This window comes from Pan paniscus, chromosome 4 (genome assembly GCF_029289425.2).
Source record: "Pan paniscus chromosome 4, NHGRI_mPanPan1-v2.0_pri, whole genome shotgun sequence".
NCBI lineage: Eukaryota > Metazoa > Chordata > Mammalia > Primates > Hominidae > Pan > Pan paniscus.
Window position 1 is genome coordinate 36,740,314 of NC_073253.2, and position 17,335 is coordinate 36,757,648.

Sequence of the window (17,335 nt, forward strand, 5' to 3'; positions counted from 1 at the left end):
TTATAAAGGTCACTTTTTGAAAATATTAGTGACGATAATAGAGGTTGAGTAATCTTGTACGGTACACATTTAAGAAAATCAAGGCAGTACATAGTCAAATAATTGTCCCAAAAGACTTTGATCCAGCCCTGCTTCTCCCAAGGGAGAAGCCTATTCAGCCAGGTCCTCTCAGGTCTTATTATAAACTGGAGGTTCGGCTCAGCCCAAAGAAGCCAGCTCAAGGTATGGATTTGGGACTGACTGACACCCTTTTCAGGAGGGTCTGCCATGTTGAGGGGATTTGCACACAGCATTTTCACAGATACCGTCTCATTTGTAGAAAAGTCTTTTAGCTTGCAGATTCTAGGGAAGGAAAAATTGCTCTTATGTTATGAAATGAACTGGTGACTCCTCAAATGTTAAGTTGTTCTAACAACTTCTATTGCTTAGGTTAGGAAGCTTGAGGTTTTTGTTGTTGTTGTTAAACGGGAATTGTAAATACTTGTGTGTTATGAAATTATTTGAGCAGAATTCCTTCTCATAGGAATGCCGGGGCTGACCTGAGACAGGTGGTGTCCTGAGCAGGCTAATCATTGGCACCTTATCAAACTGATAATCTTTTTTTTTTTTTTTTTTGAAGTGGAGTCTGGCTCTATCACCCAGGCTGGAGTGCAGTGGTGTGATCTCGGCTCACTGCAACCTCCACCTCCTGGGTTCAAGCGATTCTCCTGGCTCAGCCTCCTGAGTAGAGTAACTGGGACTACAGGCGTGCACAACTACACCTGGCTAATTTTTGTATTTTTAGTAGAGATGGGGTTTCACCATGTTGGCCAGGCTGGTCTTGAACTCCTGACCTCAAGTGCTCTGCCCACCTCAGCCTCCCAAAGTGCTAGGATTACAGGCATGAGTCACCATGGTCGGCCCAAACTGATAATCTTTATCTACTCCATATTTATTTAGTGGAGGTGGGAGAAATTAATTTTCTATTAATAAAGATTATTAATAAAAATATATACCTTTGCCTGTATGTTGAAATTAAAGAACTTATTACATGTGATTTTCTGAACCAGTTGCTCATAAACCTGTTTAAAGTTTGGCTAATAGTACTGCCATGTGCTGTTCAGATGCAAAATTTCAGATGCTTGTCAGCTAGATGACACTGGGGTTGGTAGTGAGGTCTGGTTTATGCTCATAGAGTTCTACAGCTGTAGATATTCTCATTGGAGGCAGGCCTGTGCCGGGGAGGGGCATTTATTTCTACTCCCAGGCACTGTCTGCCTGAGTGGAAACAGGAGTGATTTTCATTTTACCTGTTATTTAAGGAGCTGCATGTGAAAACCCGAGTGAAGAGGCCCTACACTTCTCATGTGTTTCCCAGTAATGGCTTAGTCCCCCCTTTGTGGGTTGTCACCCTGGTCACTGCCAGACTGGCCTGTTTAATCCTGCTCTGGGGAAAAGCCAATTTCATTCTGCCAGTGCCTTCAGGATCCAGGTGGTGTGTTCCCTTGAAATGCCCCCCTCTGAATACTTAACCTAATAAAACCAGCCTTCTCTGTCTTTTTTTTAAAGTTGTGAATTCATCCCATAGAAATACAATAACACTTTATCAAGTCAGACAAACACAAGAACAGACATTCTGAGTTAATTGTGTCTGAATTGTAGAGCAATCTGATCCTGCTTTCTTTCTTTTTTTTTTTGAGGTGGAATCTCACTCTGTCACTCAGGCTGGAGTGCAGTGACATGATCTTGGCTCACTGCAGCCTCTGCCTCTCCAGTTCAAGTAGTTCTTCTGCCTCAGCCTCCCAAGTAGCTGGGATTACAGGCATCTGCCACCATGCCCAGCTAATTTTTGTATTTTTAGCAGAGACTGGGTTTCGCCATGTTGGTGATCTTGCTTTCTGTTATGTAGTCAGTCGCATTATATGAACTTGGTGGAAGGTTTGTTTTGAGCAAAGAGCACAGTTGCAGTCTGGGGCGAGCCTTGATGTCAGGTGGTCCTTGGCAGAGGTTCCGTCTCTGTGGACACAGACCTGGATTGGGATCCCGGCTATGGTACCAGCAGGCTCTGTGACCTAGGGCACTTTTCATTACCATGTGGAATTCTCATCTCTACTCATGGATAATCCTTTCTTCCCAAAGTGGTGGGAAGATTGACCAACAAAAAGATGGGAATGCGTGTGATACATAGTAAACAGCAGGTGTTCCTCTGCCTGTTCCCTGGTACTGGGTATCATGGAAAGAGCACAGGATGTGGAGTCTGAGGGGTTGCTCTGCCAGGCTCTTTCTGTGCCTCTTTGGGGGAATCTCTTACCACCTGTGCCTCACTGGCAAAGTGGCAAGGGTAATACCTGCTCAGTTTTGCCTGTCTATTCCATGAGAATTGTGAGAAGGCTTTGAAAAGTGTGAATTTAGGGTGGGTGATTAGCATAAGGGGCCTCTACTGGGTATGCTTTTTAATAATCCAGACTCTCTGGGATTAAATCCCTGCTCTAACCACTTATAAGTAGGTGAATGTCCTCGAGCAAATGACTGTCACCCTGTCTGGTTCTCACCTATCTCACCTGATTGCTCTGAGAGTAAATGATGTACTGTTTGAAGACTGGGGCATACAGAACTAGCACCTAATGAATCTCAGTAAACATGCTCGTAAATTCACTAGGACATAAGAAGGGAGGCCGAGAATCAGACATGAAAAAATATCCACAGTTTTAAAACCCCTCATGTTTGAACCGTGTCTTGTTGAGCTGCCTTTTATCATGTTATGCAAGTTTGGACCAGGGAAGATGATCTGAATCAACTAAGGATGACCCCACAAGGTGGGACTCCCTCATGGGTGAACGCAGCACTGGGAGTTGGTCTTCCTGGGTTCTCTTCACAAGTGAACTGGGGACAGGTCTCTTCCCATCTAGGGGAATTTTAGCCGAAGGGGCAAAGTGAAAGCGCTATACCTGCACCATCCGATACGGTAGTCTCCCCGTTAGCATCTCCCCATGTGGCTGCTGAGCACTTGACATATGGCTAGTGCGACTGAGGTACTGAAGTTTTCTTTCTACTTACTTTAAAATTTAGAACTGAGAGTCAATTCAGTTTTTGGAAAATGTTTAAGTATGTTTGGAACAACTTTCAAATGTGATTCTACTTTTTCTACTGTAAATTTTATAAATTTTAAACCAGATCAATTATTCCTGATGGAAATTTTGTGCCTTAATTGAAATGTGCAATGAGTGCAAAATACACAAGATTTTGAAGTGTTAAGTATTAGAAAGAAGAATGTACAAATTCCATTAATAATTTTTATGCTGATCACATGTCAAAATAATGTTTTAGATATTTTGAGTTATATGAAATTTATTAAAATTAGTTTATGCTTTTTAATGTTGCTACTAAAAATTTTAATTAATACACATGGCTTACAGTAATATTTTTATTGCACAGTGCTGTTCTAGAGTATCATAAAATTGGATAGTTTCTAATTTATCAAGTAAAATACTATTTTCCCTATTAGTTTTTGAAGATTATGAAAGTGGGTTTTTTCTTTTTTTAAGGTTTTGTTCATAGTCTGACAATTAACAGGTTTGAGAAATGTTTTAAATATTCAGAATTGGGGGGAAGAAAAAGAAAAAATGCATAGCAAACAAGTTACGTAAGCCTTGTGTAATATAGCTTAAGGTCTGTTTTTACTTTCCTTGCAGTCCTTTGGCCTCCACTGCCTCATGAAGCTGTCAAGGGGAGCCCTCAGAGCCTTCCCCTCACAACCACTCCCTAGGATATGAAACCAGTGTTTTCAGCTAAATGATCCCCCTCCTTCATGATTGTTGACTTTGACGTTTGTTGCAGGCGCCATGTTCCTGGTGTCACATACTGCTATGCCCCGGGAGATCAGTTTAGGAACAGTCATCTAGGACAAAATGACTTTTAATTACCCATAGTGATTCAGCACTGTCTTCTTACCATGGTACCAGAAATATGGAGATATATTGCCAAGGGCATGATTGCTGGCTAGATGCTTAGTTTTCAGCAGCAGGTGTAGGAAACATGAGAAGGTAATATAAGTAAGGTTATCAGTATGTTTGTTTCACATTGATGCCCTAGTGGCACTTATGTGCATTCTGAGAGGCAGTGGGTAGACTGTTTGATTCAGAATCATACTTGTCTGGGTTTGAGGATAGGCCACATCCCTTATGAGGTGATGGTGGTGAGGATAGCTATCCTCTGTCATTCTGTTCCTCTGTAGTTGGTGCCAATCGACACTGGCCGCTTTTCTTGTTAAAATTCTTTGATTGTGTATACTCAGTCTGTGACGCCTGTATTCTTTCGTGTAATAACCACAGCAAATACATCGCCATTGTTGTATTTTTCCAGACTGAGCAGATGGGTGGTACAGTTAAAAGCTCTATCTAGGAATTAAGCAGGATTGATACTTCTATATTAAATAGAAACCATTATCAAATTTTTTGAAGAATCTTTAGATGAAGAAAGGTGGCTTTTCCTTGCATAGTTTAATTGTTATGATACTGATCTTCTTAAATTCCAATATTAGAGTATAGGATACATTTATACCATCGATTTGGAAGCAGTCAATAGGTATAGGAAGCATTTATTAAGAGAAAGTGTAACAACCTTCTCCCTTTACTCGATGGTAAATTAGACCAAATATAGGGTCCCGGGAGGGGAAAAATGGTAAAGTAGAAATCGACAGTGATATTCAAGATTTAACAAAACAAATCAGAGTAATTAAATGCATTGAAGACAAAATGGATGTAGTTCTTTTTGTCATTTTCTAATTTTGTTACTTGCATGTTGACAATGTATCTTTTTTCTGATGAGACTTCTAGCTAGTCGTATCCCACAGAAGACTTCTGGGGCTTCTCTCCAGCAGGGGTATTCTCTTTCTATGAAAAGTTGCTTCCCTTGATGGACTATAAACTTCACAAGGGCAGGTGTGAGTTTTGTAGTATATCCTCGATGCCCAGTGCAATGTCTGACATTATAGACTATCCAGCACAGTGCCTGATACATATATTTGCTCAGTAAATGTTGGTCAAATTGAAGAGTGAATGGGGGCTTAACTATAACATCCACTTTGTAAGTATTTGGGAGTATGGCCACAGAATAATGTAATTTGGGAAGCCACAAAATTTCTTTTAAGCCAAAAAGTAAAGTTGAACATTAAGAAGGCACCACTGGAGCAGCTGACCAGAGGCCAGGAAAGCAGATAGGAAGGCATCACTGGCAAGAAATGATGAGGACTAAAAGGGAAGTTTGGGAGAGTAGGGTGGGCAGGGCTGCAGCCGACTGATGAAACATAGCCTCATGGAGGCAGGTACCCAGGGAGTTAGCTTCGGACAGGAACAGGGCAGCTCTCTGTGGCACAGGAGGTGCACTGCCATAGGTAAGCTGAAAATACAGGGAATAGGCCTTAAGAGAATTCTTATGTTGTGGCTCAGTTCTTTTGAGCAGTGGGAAAAAAAGTCATCTGCTCTGGGGAGAGGAGGTGAAGCCTGGAGGGTTAAGAAGAATGCATGTTTTCCCTAGGTGGAAAAGATCTCTTCTCAGTGTTGATGTGACCGGAGTGCCCATGTTCCGGTAGATTCTGGCCTTCTGTCTGATGGATTATTGCACAAAGAATTCTGGTCCTCTATCCAATCAGATTAGTCCACAGGGATGTTTTGGATCTCCCATAATAAATGTATAAGCCTGGCACAGACATGCACCTGTAATCCCAGTATTCAGGAGGCTGAGGTGGGAGGATTGCTTGAGCCCAGGAGTTTGAGACCAGCCTGGGCCACATAGCAAGACCCTGTCTCTGAAAAGAAAAATGTATAGTTTTGTTGTGATCAGTGGAAGTCCATGAAAAAGGCTATATGCAAATCTCCCAGCAGGTAGATTTGGTTCCAGTTGGTACTCCTGTTGTCATTCCATCTGCATGAAGAATCCTCCTGATCCTTCCTGAGAAAGCTTTTTTATTTTAACAATCCAGTGTTAAAAATTGCTCCCAGAAAGGAAGGTGGTCTAATTGAACTCAGATGAATGAGCGTACACTGGGATGGCGTAGGGGTGTCCCCTTATCATCCCTGTATAACGAATGTATGCTTTCATATGAAGCTTGTTAACATAGGTAAGTAATAGCTGTATACATTTTTATTTAGTATTCTTATTTAAAATAATTTCCCATGCCAAACCACAGCAAACCCTGCTTGCCACTAAAGAAGGCAATAGCATATCCCTGAAGTTCTGAGATGCTGCCCCCGTAAATACCGTGTCTGCTCTTTGAAACGTCATCATGACTCCCTAACTGAAACTGACCTCTACTGAATTAAATATTGATTTAATCTCTATTCTCTTGGATTAATTCAATTCAAATTGCAATAAAGTTTTTGTAATCTTTGCTTTCTTTCATGCTCTGATGCTGGGTGGAACCGTTAGTCATACAATGGTCCTGTCCTTCTAGACACCCCTCGCACTGGCATCCCCAGAGCCACAGGCCAGCCACTTGGCACATGTTACAGAGCCAAGGTAGCAGTCAGCCTCTAAAAATGGGGTTGGCCTCATCTCTGTACCTTATGTTACCATCCCAGAACAATCTGTGAAAAGCCCTTAAGGCTATTTGGCAAGTCCGAATGAACTCGGAAACGTACCTGATTTTGATCCAAATTGTTCTATAACTGTGGCCAAGTGGTGTTAGGAGGTGGACACTTCCTGTTGTTAATTTACATCTCTTTCACGTAATGAAGGCAACTTTGACTGAGGGTCATGTTAGGAATCTAATGTGACTGGTCTGAAAGAGCTGGTCTCCTCTGGCTGCCTTGCCACCACATTCTGCCTCCTTGCTTCATTCTCAGACTACATCTGTGATTCAGTTGAAGTCCAATCCATTTTTCTCCTAGCATTCATGGAGTGACTGTGGATTGGAAAGATACAGTGCAGGGTGGTGGTCAAGTGCTTTCATGGACTTCTCATTCAAGGTCAGGGTCACCAGTTTTGGGCCATTATGTCCCACATCAGGTACATTAAGTCTATTCATCTGGAAACTGGCAGGCATTTTGGTAAAAGAATGGTTGCAGAGAAAGTCGTTGGGGCAAACCCCTAGAAGCTATACCTTTCTTTCAGTGCTGTGGTATTCTGTGTTGTATGCTTGCATATTTACATCATCTGCACATCTTAAAGCAAAGGTGGTTTTTCACCTGCCCAAAGGTCACATTCAGTCTTCTCTGGTGACCTTGAACACTGGTATACTCTTGAAGCCAAGCAACAGCCCTTACATATATATTATTATGGCTGGATTAGGATTGCCAGACACATGTCTACATATGTAACAAACCTGCACGTTGTGCACATGTACCCTAGAACTTAAAGTATAAAAAAAAAAAGAAGGATTGCCAGAAGCTGTTTATGTGTGACCTGTCCCCCCAGTTATCAAAATCACCCAAGTTCATACAGAAATGTATAAGCATGCAGGGAAAAAATCAGTTCCCTTAGGGGTCACCACTGGTAATCTACTGTCCAAGTTCCTAAGAGTATTCCTTTTTGTACATTATTTTCTTTACATAACTGAGTTCTTACTCTGTATATAACTTTATATTGTTACTTTTTTGTTTAATATTATAAATATTTCCTCATGTCATTATAAGTTCCTTTTTTAAAGAAATCTTCAGTATTCTGTCTTATGATGTGTATCTTAAACCATTTTAACCTGCTTTCTAATTTTGACATTTGAGTTCTGATTTTTTTAAACCATTAAATATCAACCTTGAATATCCTTTTATGGATATTATTATTTAGTTATAAAAAATATTTCCAGGAAAGTTGGGCCCTCATTGGCAGTATAAGAGAGCACCCATTGTATGTCCCCCTAATCAGGAATGAGTTATCAGTTCTTAAGTCTTTGCTAGTTTGTGAGGTGAGAATGGCATCTCATTTTGTTACTGTTTTTATTATTGACCACATCTAATGTTTTCCTAAATAGAATAGTTGTTTGAAGTTTGTCTTTTCTGAATTGTTTGTTCATGTTTGTCCTTTAGGTGAAACTCTCATTTATGATAATAGTGACATTTATGACCTTGGCCCATTTTCCTAGAAAAGTTTATTGGAATGCATAATTTTACATGTATTGTATGCTCTGTAATTGTTAACTCACACAAAAGTGTCCTACGTTTGAGGGGAAGTCAGGTGTGGAAGTATCAAAGGGAACACAGCTCAAAGTTCTCATGCGGCTTCTTGGTTGTGACTGCCCCCATCTGGAAAGTTAGCCCTGCCCAGTGGGTGCCCCTGTCCCACCTCACCCACACCTCATGAGCACCTCATTGTCACCCTCATCCTGCCCTGGTACTTTTGATTCCACTCTGCCTGTTCAGGGCAGACAGGGTATAACTTCTATTGTCAGAAGAAGAGGAAGAAACAGAACATGTTGGCTCATGGACCCCATGAAGTGCTTCTCACCTGCTTCTCCTCTCCTGATGTTTCTTCTCAGTCTACCTGGCTGACTTCTTTTGCCTGCCCCTTCATCAAGGTCTCTGGGTCATCTTTGGTCCCCTTTTCTCCCTTACCTTTTCGCATCCTCTGGCTTTTCCAGCCCACTCTGTGGCTTCAGCTGCTACTTGCAGGCCAGACCCTCTCCTCCAGGTGCAGACCCATCCAGCCAGCTGCCTGTTGGGGTCTTCCCCTGGTGTCCCACTGACATTTTTAATTTAGCATGCCCCCAAGTGAAACTCTCCTTCTCTCTTGACTGGCCCTGTGGCCTGGGTCCCCACTTCCAGTAGAAAGACCTTTTACCCCATCTACCAGAAATCCCTCTTTCCCCCTCTGCCCACATCCCATTGGTTTTATGAATTCCTGTCTGTCCTCCTTCCTCCTTCCATGTTCCTCCTTTCTTAGTCCAGGCTTCACTTCCAGAATGAGTGAATGTCTGTTTTCCCAATTAGAAATAGTCTTACACAATGGATAAACTAGATTTCTCTAAAACAAATGAAAGTTGATATTTTGCAGAGTATGCTACTTTAATGGAATCTATTTTAAATTCTCTGTATGGAGTGAATTCTCACCTATTAATTTACCATTTATAGAAATTAAGTTTTTACCTCCTTGCTTGGTTTAAAGCAAAACATGCCTAGAATACTGTCTAATGTATAGTATTCATGTGAGTCCCTGGACAACACTTTCTAGTTAAAGGGCTTTTGATTTGAAGACTTGATGTTTTTTTGGGACCTTAATTATTTCCATATTTCAATATGCATTTTTTTGGTTACATTGGAATTATCCTTTATTAGCTAGTTTTTCAGCTTACCTCCCAGGGAACTCAGGCAAGAAATACAAATATTTTCATAAGATTCTTTAAGGGAGTAAAATTAATATTTTTGAGATGAAAATATGATGATTTGTCTCCTAAGGATTCAAAGACTTTATTAAGATAGCAAAATATCCTTCCCCAGGGGTAAGTTTTTTTAGGGCTTATTGGAAATATGGTGCTGGGAAGAATAAAAGGAAATTTAATACCATGGAAGTTGGAAATGGCCCCTGAAATCCAATCCGTTTTTAGAACACATATGACACACAATTCCCCAAGATCTGAGACAGCTCAGTTCACTTCCTGAGGCTGTCAGGCTCCTTATGGCTGTGACACGGAAAGTTTCCTCAGCACGAATAAGCCATGGCAGTGTTTTATTTGCTGAAAATCTTTCCTATACCTGATGATGGGGCTGCCCTTGGGTCTGCCTTCCCTTATCTCTATCAAGTGGCTTTAGTCTGGTACTTTTCTTAGGTTGGGTTCCCCAAAAGCAGATTCTGCAGCAGGGATTCAAGTGCAAGTAGGTGACTTGGGAGGTAAACCTGGAAAACGTTGTTAAGGGAATAGGGGTGTGAAATAGGAGAAGAGAGCCAATAAAGAGATGGCATTGCTGCTGTGGGCACCTGAGGCTCCATCTCTAGTGAATTCTATGAGACATCCATCAGAATTATCCCAGCTGGGCCAGCAAGATCTGCGATATGTCCTCTCCAACTCGTCTCTGTCGTTAACTAACCACTTCTTCTGAGACCAGCACTTAAGGGCCAACTCCTTGTGGGGCCAAAAGAGAGCCCTCAGGTGGGAGTCCTGGGTGCTCGCTGTGAGCGTGTGCAGGAACGGGGGCTTGAGGTGCAGCAGGCGCGCACAGTGTCTGCCCCTTGCACTGTCGTAAGTTTTCAACACTGATAGACAAGTCTGTCTAAGCGAGACACTTCAGTGGTCAGGAAGGAAGCACATGCAGAGATTTCCAGTGGAATGTACTTAAAATAGATCAGCGCCTGATCAATGCTGGAGTAAATGTAAAAGAGGTAAGAATTTGATACCACTGATCCTGAAATGGGGAACGCAGGGAGAATCTTGGAGAGGTGTCTAAATGTTGCTCCCCAAATGACATATTGTGCCTCAACAACAAACACTGACAAACCATTATAATCACAAATGGGACAACTGAATTGTCAGGGCTCCTTGTAGGGTTGAAATTTCCTCAGAGCTAATCAGCCTACAGAATTATAACTAGGTCCACAAGGAAATTACGGTATTTTTTCCATGTAGTCAGATCTGGAAGAAAACAAAAATCTGACGGAAGTCTGTGGCCAGCCAAGTCTGAGCAGAGCTACCTTCATTACTTGGGGAAATTCCTGGGGAAGGAAAGAAGGTGGAATCAGTGCTGTCAGTGGACCTGAAGAATCCTTCTGCGCTGTGTGTTTTCTATTCCTATTTTATTAATGCAGAATCCTTGTTGATACAACCTGGAAAATATATCCTAATACCCTATCAGCTCTTCCATTCTTGTCATGTAGCGGGTGAGGGGATATGATCTGGACACTACAGATATTTAATCACTTAGAGCTATTGTGTGATGCTAGAGCAACAGTACCAAAGTGTCCTTGTCCTTAAAGGCCCCCAACCCAGCCATGAGAGGACAAGCAGAGAAGTCACTGCTGCTGTGGTCAACCAATTATATTGGGGACAGAGGAGGGAACAATTCTGCCAGTTGGAGAAGGCATGCTGGAGCCATGACTTCTCAATTGGGCCTTGAAAATGACTAGCTTTTGCCAAGGGATGAAAGAGGGGAATGGCAGTCCTGGCAGAGACGAGTGTGGGCAAAGGCAAGGAGATGCGGAAGTGCAGAGTGTGGTCAGGAAGTAGTGAGTGGTTTGGGGTGACAGATATATGAGGTGGCGAAGTTGTGAAGGTAGGCAGGAGAGGTCACCTTGTGAAAGTCCTGAAAGCTTTGTCCCTGCTTTTACCATTTCTTCCACACGAATGTCCAAAGGCATGCACCATTTGTGGCGAACCCATTTCTGTTGACTCACGTCCAGATTTCCACCAAACATCCTGCCATCGTAGGAACAACTTAGGTGCAGGATGATTAATGGAGCCTGCAGAACTTCTGTGGGGTTCCAAGTCCCAAAGGTGTGGCGTTTGGATAGCAAAACCAACAATTTGTGCTACATGGCTGGTTGGCGATTCTGTATAGCCTGTGACGCTTTGTTGAAGGAGAAATTGACACGCTTTATGCACTTGGACAATATTATACCTGAAATATTTATTGTTTATTTGCCATATATTTTCTATCATTCCAACAAGTCCCAAATGTGCTACATCCCCTGCATCTAGCTAGATTTAATAGTACACAGAATTGATCATGCTTATTTATCCCTAATTCTTTCCCCCCTGCAGTAGTTCTCTCATAGCATTAGTGTGCTGGTGCCTTTGGCCATGCCAGAGGAGCACACCTGCTCTTAGAATCCTTCAGTACATGGATTGAGAAAGGAAACAAAGGAATAAGTTGGCATCAGGTTTCCCCCTTATTACGTTAAGCAGCTAAATCCCTTTAGTTGTCTTTGTCTTGTAGAGGCCGGGGCCCTTGGCCCCCAAAGGTTAGCTAAAAATATCACTGACATGGCCGGGCGCGGTGGCTCACGCCTGCAATCCCAGCACTTTGGGAGGCCGAGGCAGGTGGATCACGAGGTCAGGAGATCGAGGCCATCCTGGTTAACACGGTGAAACCCTGTCTCTACTAAAAATACACAAAATTAGCCGGGCATGGTGGTGGGCACCTGTAGTCCCAGCTACTCGGGAGGCTGAGGCAGGAGAATGGCATGAACCTGGGAGGCAGAGCTTGCAGTGAACCAAGATTGTGCCACTGCACTCCAGCCTGGGCAACAGAGCGAGACTCTGTCTCAAAAAAAAAAAAAAAAAATCACTGACATGAGGCAGATTGATTAATAGGAGGAAAGGTATACAAATTTATTAAACATGTATACACGAGTGCCTTCAGAATGAAGACCCAAAGATACAGGGGAAATTGCCCATTTTTGTGCATAGGTTCAACAGAGTGTGAACAGGCATGTAGATATATGATTTGACAAGAGGGTATGATCTAATGCTAATAGCTTGAGTGGGGAAACCTAGCCTGTCTAGATTCCTCTTGGCCTCTCTGGACATGCATTCCTTTCTTCTGGGTGTGGGGCAGTACCCTCTCTGCAATGAGGGTCTTAGGACCTACAGTCAAAAAAGGTAGATCAGAAAATTTCTTTAAGGCCAGTTTTTACATAGAATATTTTTAGGTTTCATGGCTGGCTTTTGGGAAAGGGGGTTCTGGCTTCTATAACCCACCTTGGGGAAGTGGGATTCTAGTTTTTGTGGCCTGCCTCAGGAGAATGGGACTGAGACATAGGAGGACAGGAGAAAGAGAATAACTTCATGTTTCTAAGGCTGCTGCTAGGGCTTCGTTTTGGGGTGTTGTTTTCTGAGCCCCAACAGTCTTTTATTTCTGATTGAATAGCTACCTTGTTAGAGGGAAAGACAGCTCAAGGTGGTGTCCAGGGCCTGGAGCCATTTCTCAGGGTGAATTAGGACCAGGAGCTGAAGTGGCCCCCAGATACAAACCTAGGAACCCCCAGGACAGTAGGCCCAATTACCAACTCACCAAGTCTTGGACTGACTGATCTCTTGGCTCTTTAAATTCAAAATTGCCCATAAGATTTGACGTTCAGCCATTCTCAAAAAGGCTCCCCAAATGACTTTGCTATGGAACTCTTCCAAGAAGTTACCTTGTTTATTTCTTAGACCAATGCACTCACAATTCCTTAGAAATTTCTACTTCCTATTTTATCATTTATGAGGTGTTTTTTCCCACGGAATTCCCCGTTCCTCTAGATTCACTTTTATTCCATCCTTTGAAATTGCAGTTAGGCTTCCAGGAGATGTTTCCCTGATGATTTTACAATGTAAGAAAAGGGTTTAAAATATTTGACACCCAAGAAGGAATGGTAGGATGTTTTGAGTCCAGGTTAGTAAATTGGCCACTGACTGCTCTGTCTTTTGGTGAATCACCATTGTTTAGTGAATGAGGTAAGAATCACTAATTCTAAGAAGCTGTTTCAGCAGCAAGATAAAAATAAATTCTCTCTATTCCCTTTGTCAGACATTCTCTCCAATATGAGAATAAATACAGAAGTATGGCTGGGCACGGTGACTGACGCCTGTAATCCCAGCACTTTGGGAGGCTGAGACGGGCAGATCACTTGAGATGAGGAGTTCCAGACCAGCCTGGCCAACATGGCAAAACCTCGTGTCTACCAAAAATACAAAAATTAGCCGAGCCTGGTGGTGGGAACCTGTAATCCCAGCCATTCAGGGGGCTGAGGCAAGAGAATTTCTTGAACCCAGGAGGCGGAGATTGCAGTGAGCCGAGATCATGCCACTGCACTCCAGCTTGGGCAACAGAGTGAGAATCCATCTCAAAATAAATAAATAAATAAAAATAAATAAAACAGAAGTAAAGAGGATCCTTTTTCAGTCTCGTGTTCAGCATCCAGTGTCTCCCTGTGCCTTCACTGCATTCCGGCGCTCTCCCTCTCCACGCATAGGGACTATTTTGGAGTTTGGGCCCTGAATTGAGACTGCTCTTGACGGTTCTTGGTCTTGTGAGAGCTCCCTTCCTAACGGCCTGAATCCTTGGTTTGAGTTTGCCCTCCTCTCATGAATCTTCACCCACTATTGGGATCATCATGTTCTCATGACTAGAGTATTAGTTCAATGTCTTCCGTGCCATGGCTGTTGAAAGTGGAGAACCTGGTTGTGAAGATGGATGAGGCTTTTCTTTTCAAAGGAGTAGAAAATTGTATGGGAGGCTCCAGATTGGTGGCCAACAGGCAGGTAAGAAGTAGCGTGGTTTGCTAGTGGTCCAGTAGCCTGTGTGCAAGCTTGGCTATTTATTGTTATTGAATTTCAAACGTGGAATTTATTCAGAGTGAATTGTAACATTTGTTCTGTAGGAATCAAGACTTCTGTCAATGCTCAGAAATACTGTACCTGAAGAAAACAACCCCCAGTTTTTTGCATATAACTTCTAGGAAGGTTTTTCAAGGATCAAGATGATTTTGAGTGGAAGTTTCTTAATGTCTAATTACTGGAGAGATGCACTGTGGTGACCTTTAGAGTCATAATCCCCACTCAGGAATTGCCATATTGTGTGCTACTTCCACATATTGGAAGGTATTTTAGACGTGGGTGCAACATTTATGGGACATGTATTAAGGCAGCAAGACAAAATATATTCAACTGGAACTGTTCTAAAAATCCAGAGCTCACGACCAGACTTTCCAAAATCGTGTTACAGGAAAGTGGTCTTCCTCCACCTCTATAAACTTACTCCTGATGAAAGAAAATCGAGCAGAATTTATTGTTATTGGAGGGCTACTCAGAGTCTTCAGCATGCCAATGTGTGTTGTGGCTCTTCAAGGGGATACAGGTCTCAGTGTCTGTCCTGGGATCGCTTTGATCTCAGAGTACCTATGACCCTGCCCCAGAACTCCTATAACTCTGACCCAGTTGGGGAGATGCTGACATGTGGTAGGTTAAAAATGGTTGCACATTCTTTTTCACTCTGCCATTAATAACTGGAGTCTTATTTCCCTGCCCTTTGGGTCTGGGCTGGCCTTCTGACTTCCCTTCATGGCTGAAATGTGGCAGAAGTGTTGTGTAAGTTCTAGAGTCTCAGCCTCAAAGGGTCTGACTACTTCCACTTTCACCTTCTTGGAACTCTGCTCTGAGACCTCTGTGTAAGTAAGCCAGTCTCGCCCCAGAAGGATAAGGGGCCTGCAGAGGAGAGCCAAGGTTCCCCTGTTGGCAGGCAGCATTCGTGGCCAGACACGTGAAGGAAGCCTTTGTGGGCCTTCCTGCACAGCTGACCTAGCTGAAAGCCATCGTGAGCCAGCCCAGGAGAAACCAGCAGAGGAACAGCCAGCCGAACCCTGGGATTGTGAGAAATAATCAGGTATTTTAAGCTATGAAATGTTAAGGCACTTTGTTACTCAACAATAGTTAACAGATACAACCAACATAAGCAGTATCACCCAATAGAAATGCTGATACAAGACAGAAAAATACAATTTTCTTATCTAATCTGATACTTTCTAGGAGGCTTTTCTGGTTTAAAACTAAATTTCTGGATAGGAGTTTTCCAGAAACCTGAATCCAGTGAATAGTTAACAAGCACATAATATGTTTGGCACATGAGGAACAGCACGGAAAATGGCATTTAATCCCAGGGTGCGTGATCCAGCGTAAGTCTGCCAGTGCTGCCTAGGAAAGGTGAGGGGAGCTGAGGGAGAAGTTCTAGCCTTCATAGCTGCCCCCAGCAACAGCTTTCCAAGGGCCGACAGCTACCTGTGAGGGTGACCAGTGTCACTTAGGGCTCATTCTGACAGCTGAATAATTAGATTTACACAGACATGGCTGTGGATACGGCCCTTCTGCTCTGTTTGCTGACCAGCTGTGGGATGGGAGACCTTTCCAGTGTTCCTTTCATAGACCAAGTTTAATTATTACTGGCTCCAGGGGCAAATCTGATTAGCAGATGTCACAGGGGGCCTGTTTTCAGCAGGCCCTTGGTGAGATGCAGAAATGTGAGAGGGCCGCTGGTGGGCACTCCCCACGGAGGCTGGACAGGCAAGTGCTTGGGACTGGGCCTGGGCCAGCACCAGCTCCTTGGATACAACATCCACTACCTTCTCCATGCCCCAAGGCCGGGTGGAGCTCTTTACGTGGAAGTGCGGACTGTAGCTTATGTACCGTAGCTGGGAGGCCTCTGCCAGAACCACTGCATCGCCACATCCAGGCCTTAAAACACTCAGAGCCAAGGATCGTGACAGTCATGCTACAGCCGTGCTGGCCAGAGTGAGTTGGGAAGAACCAGAAGGACCTTGCAGTCATGGAAGCTGGAGCTGGAAAAGACCCACTTGGTCATGAAGGCTCTTCCTCCGTCGTGGCCTGATCATTCCCTCGGGATCCTCCCGAGTGCTTTGTAAATCTGTTTCCGAATGACTCAGGCTGGGAGTCTTCCAGCCATTCCCTGGGGAGATGTAGCAGCCTTTCCTGAGGAGGAAATATTTTCTTCACGATGGGTTGGGATATTTTGTTGGTTGGCTCCAGCCCCAACCCTCCTGGCCAGTCTCCCTCAGACCACCCTGAACAGGCCCCCTGTACCTCTGGGTTCCCACAGTGAGACCTACGTCATGCTTCCGCTGAGCGGCAGTTAAACCGAGGAGGCGGGGCCTGCTTCCTAGTCCTGGTGCTTTCTGAAGCAATGACTTTCTCCAGCTGCTTTGTTATCCTGATCCCCTCCTCTGAATTTCTCAATTTTTTTTTGTCCTTGTTAATATTTCATACGTGTGGAAACTGTGCTGGTACTTCACAGACATTGGAAGGACTGTGTATTCCACCATGAGAAAGGCATTTTCATTGCAAATTATTTTAAAATTTTGGTGAGGTTTTGATAGATTGGATTGACCTTGGTTTCCATGCCACTGCTCAGTGAGTATAAAGAAGTGTAAATGCACTATGGCTCCTCCAGAAGCCCAGAGTAATGATATCAGACGTCATGTGTGCTGGCTGGCACAGCCATGTAAACACTGTGGTCCTAGGACATTGCTTTTGGGGAGTTGATGTAACTCAATGTGTAGTCAGTAAAACAAAGAAAGGAAGGGTTTGTGTGTCTGCCCAGCCCACAGCCATGTTGGGAACATTTAGGAAGCACGAGATCGTGGTTTGTGGGCTCTGCCTCTGTTGTTACTGATGCAGCCGTGAGATGAGGAGCAGGAGTGCCCCGGTGAGCCTCTTAGGGTTCAGGCTGAGTGGCATTTCTAGGCCATAAGATGGAAATTGGAAGGGTGGTTTAGATCAGCGCCCTTCTGAGCCTGTTCCACAGAGTGTTCCACTTTCTAGGGACATTTTAGGAGCTACCTGGAGGTGATGGGGGCCAAGGGGACCCTCCTCAACCCCCTACTTTTTTTTTTTTTTTTTTTTTTTACCAGTACAGCTCTGCTTTCATCTGTTTCCTATGCA

At 43.5% G+C, this 17,335-nt stretch overlaps 1 protein-coding gene across 4 annotated transcripts in view; it reads left to right on the plus strand.

Moving 5' to 3' along the window:
- LHFPL2 (LHFPL tetraspan subfamily member 2) overlaps window positions 1-17,335 on the plus strand; it is a 164,165-nt gene that overhangs the window by 85,192 nt on the left and 61,638 nt on the right. Inside the window, exon 3 of one of the 4 annotated variants that reach the window (XR_008625361.2) lies at window positions 13,413-14,184. The exons of the other annotated variants lie outside the window; for them this stretch is intronic. The gene's annotated coding sequence lies outside the window, so the exon portion shown is untranslated. Of the gene's footprint in view, window positions 1-13,412; window positions 14,185-17,335 lie in introns of those variants that run through there. 4 annotated transcript variants of the gene reach the window in all.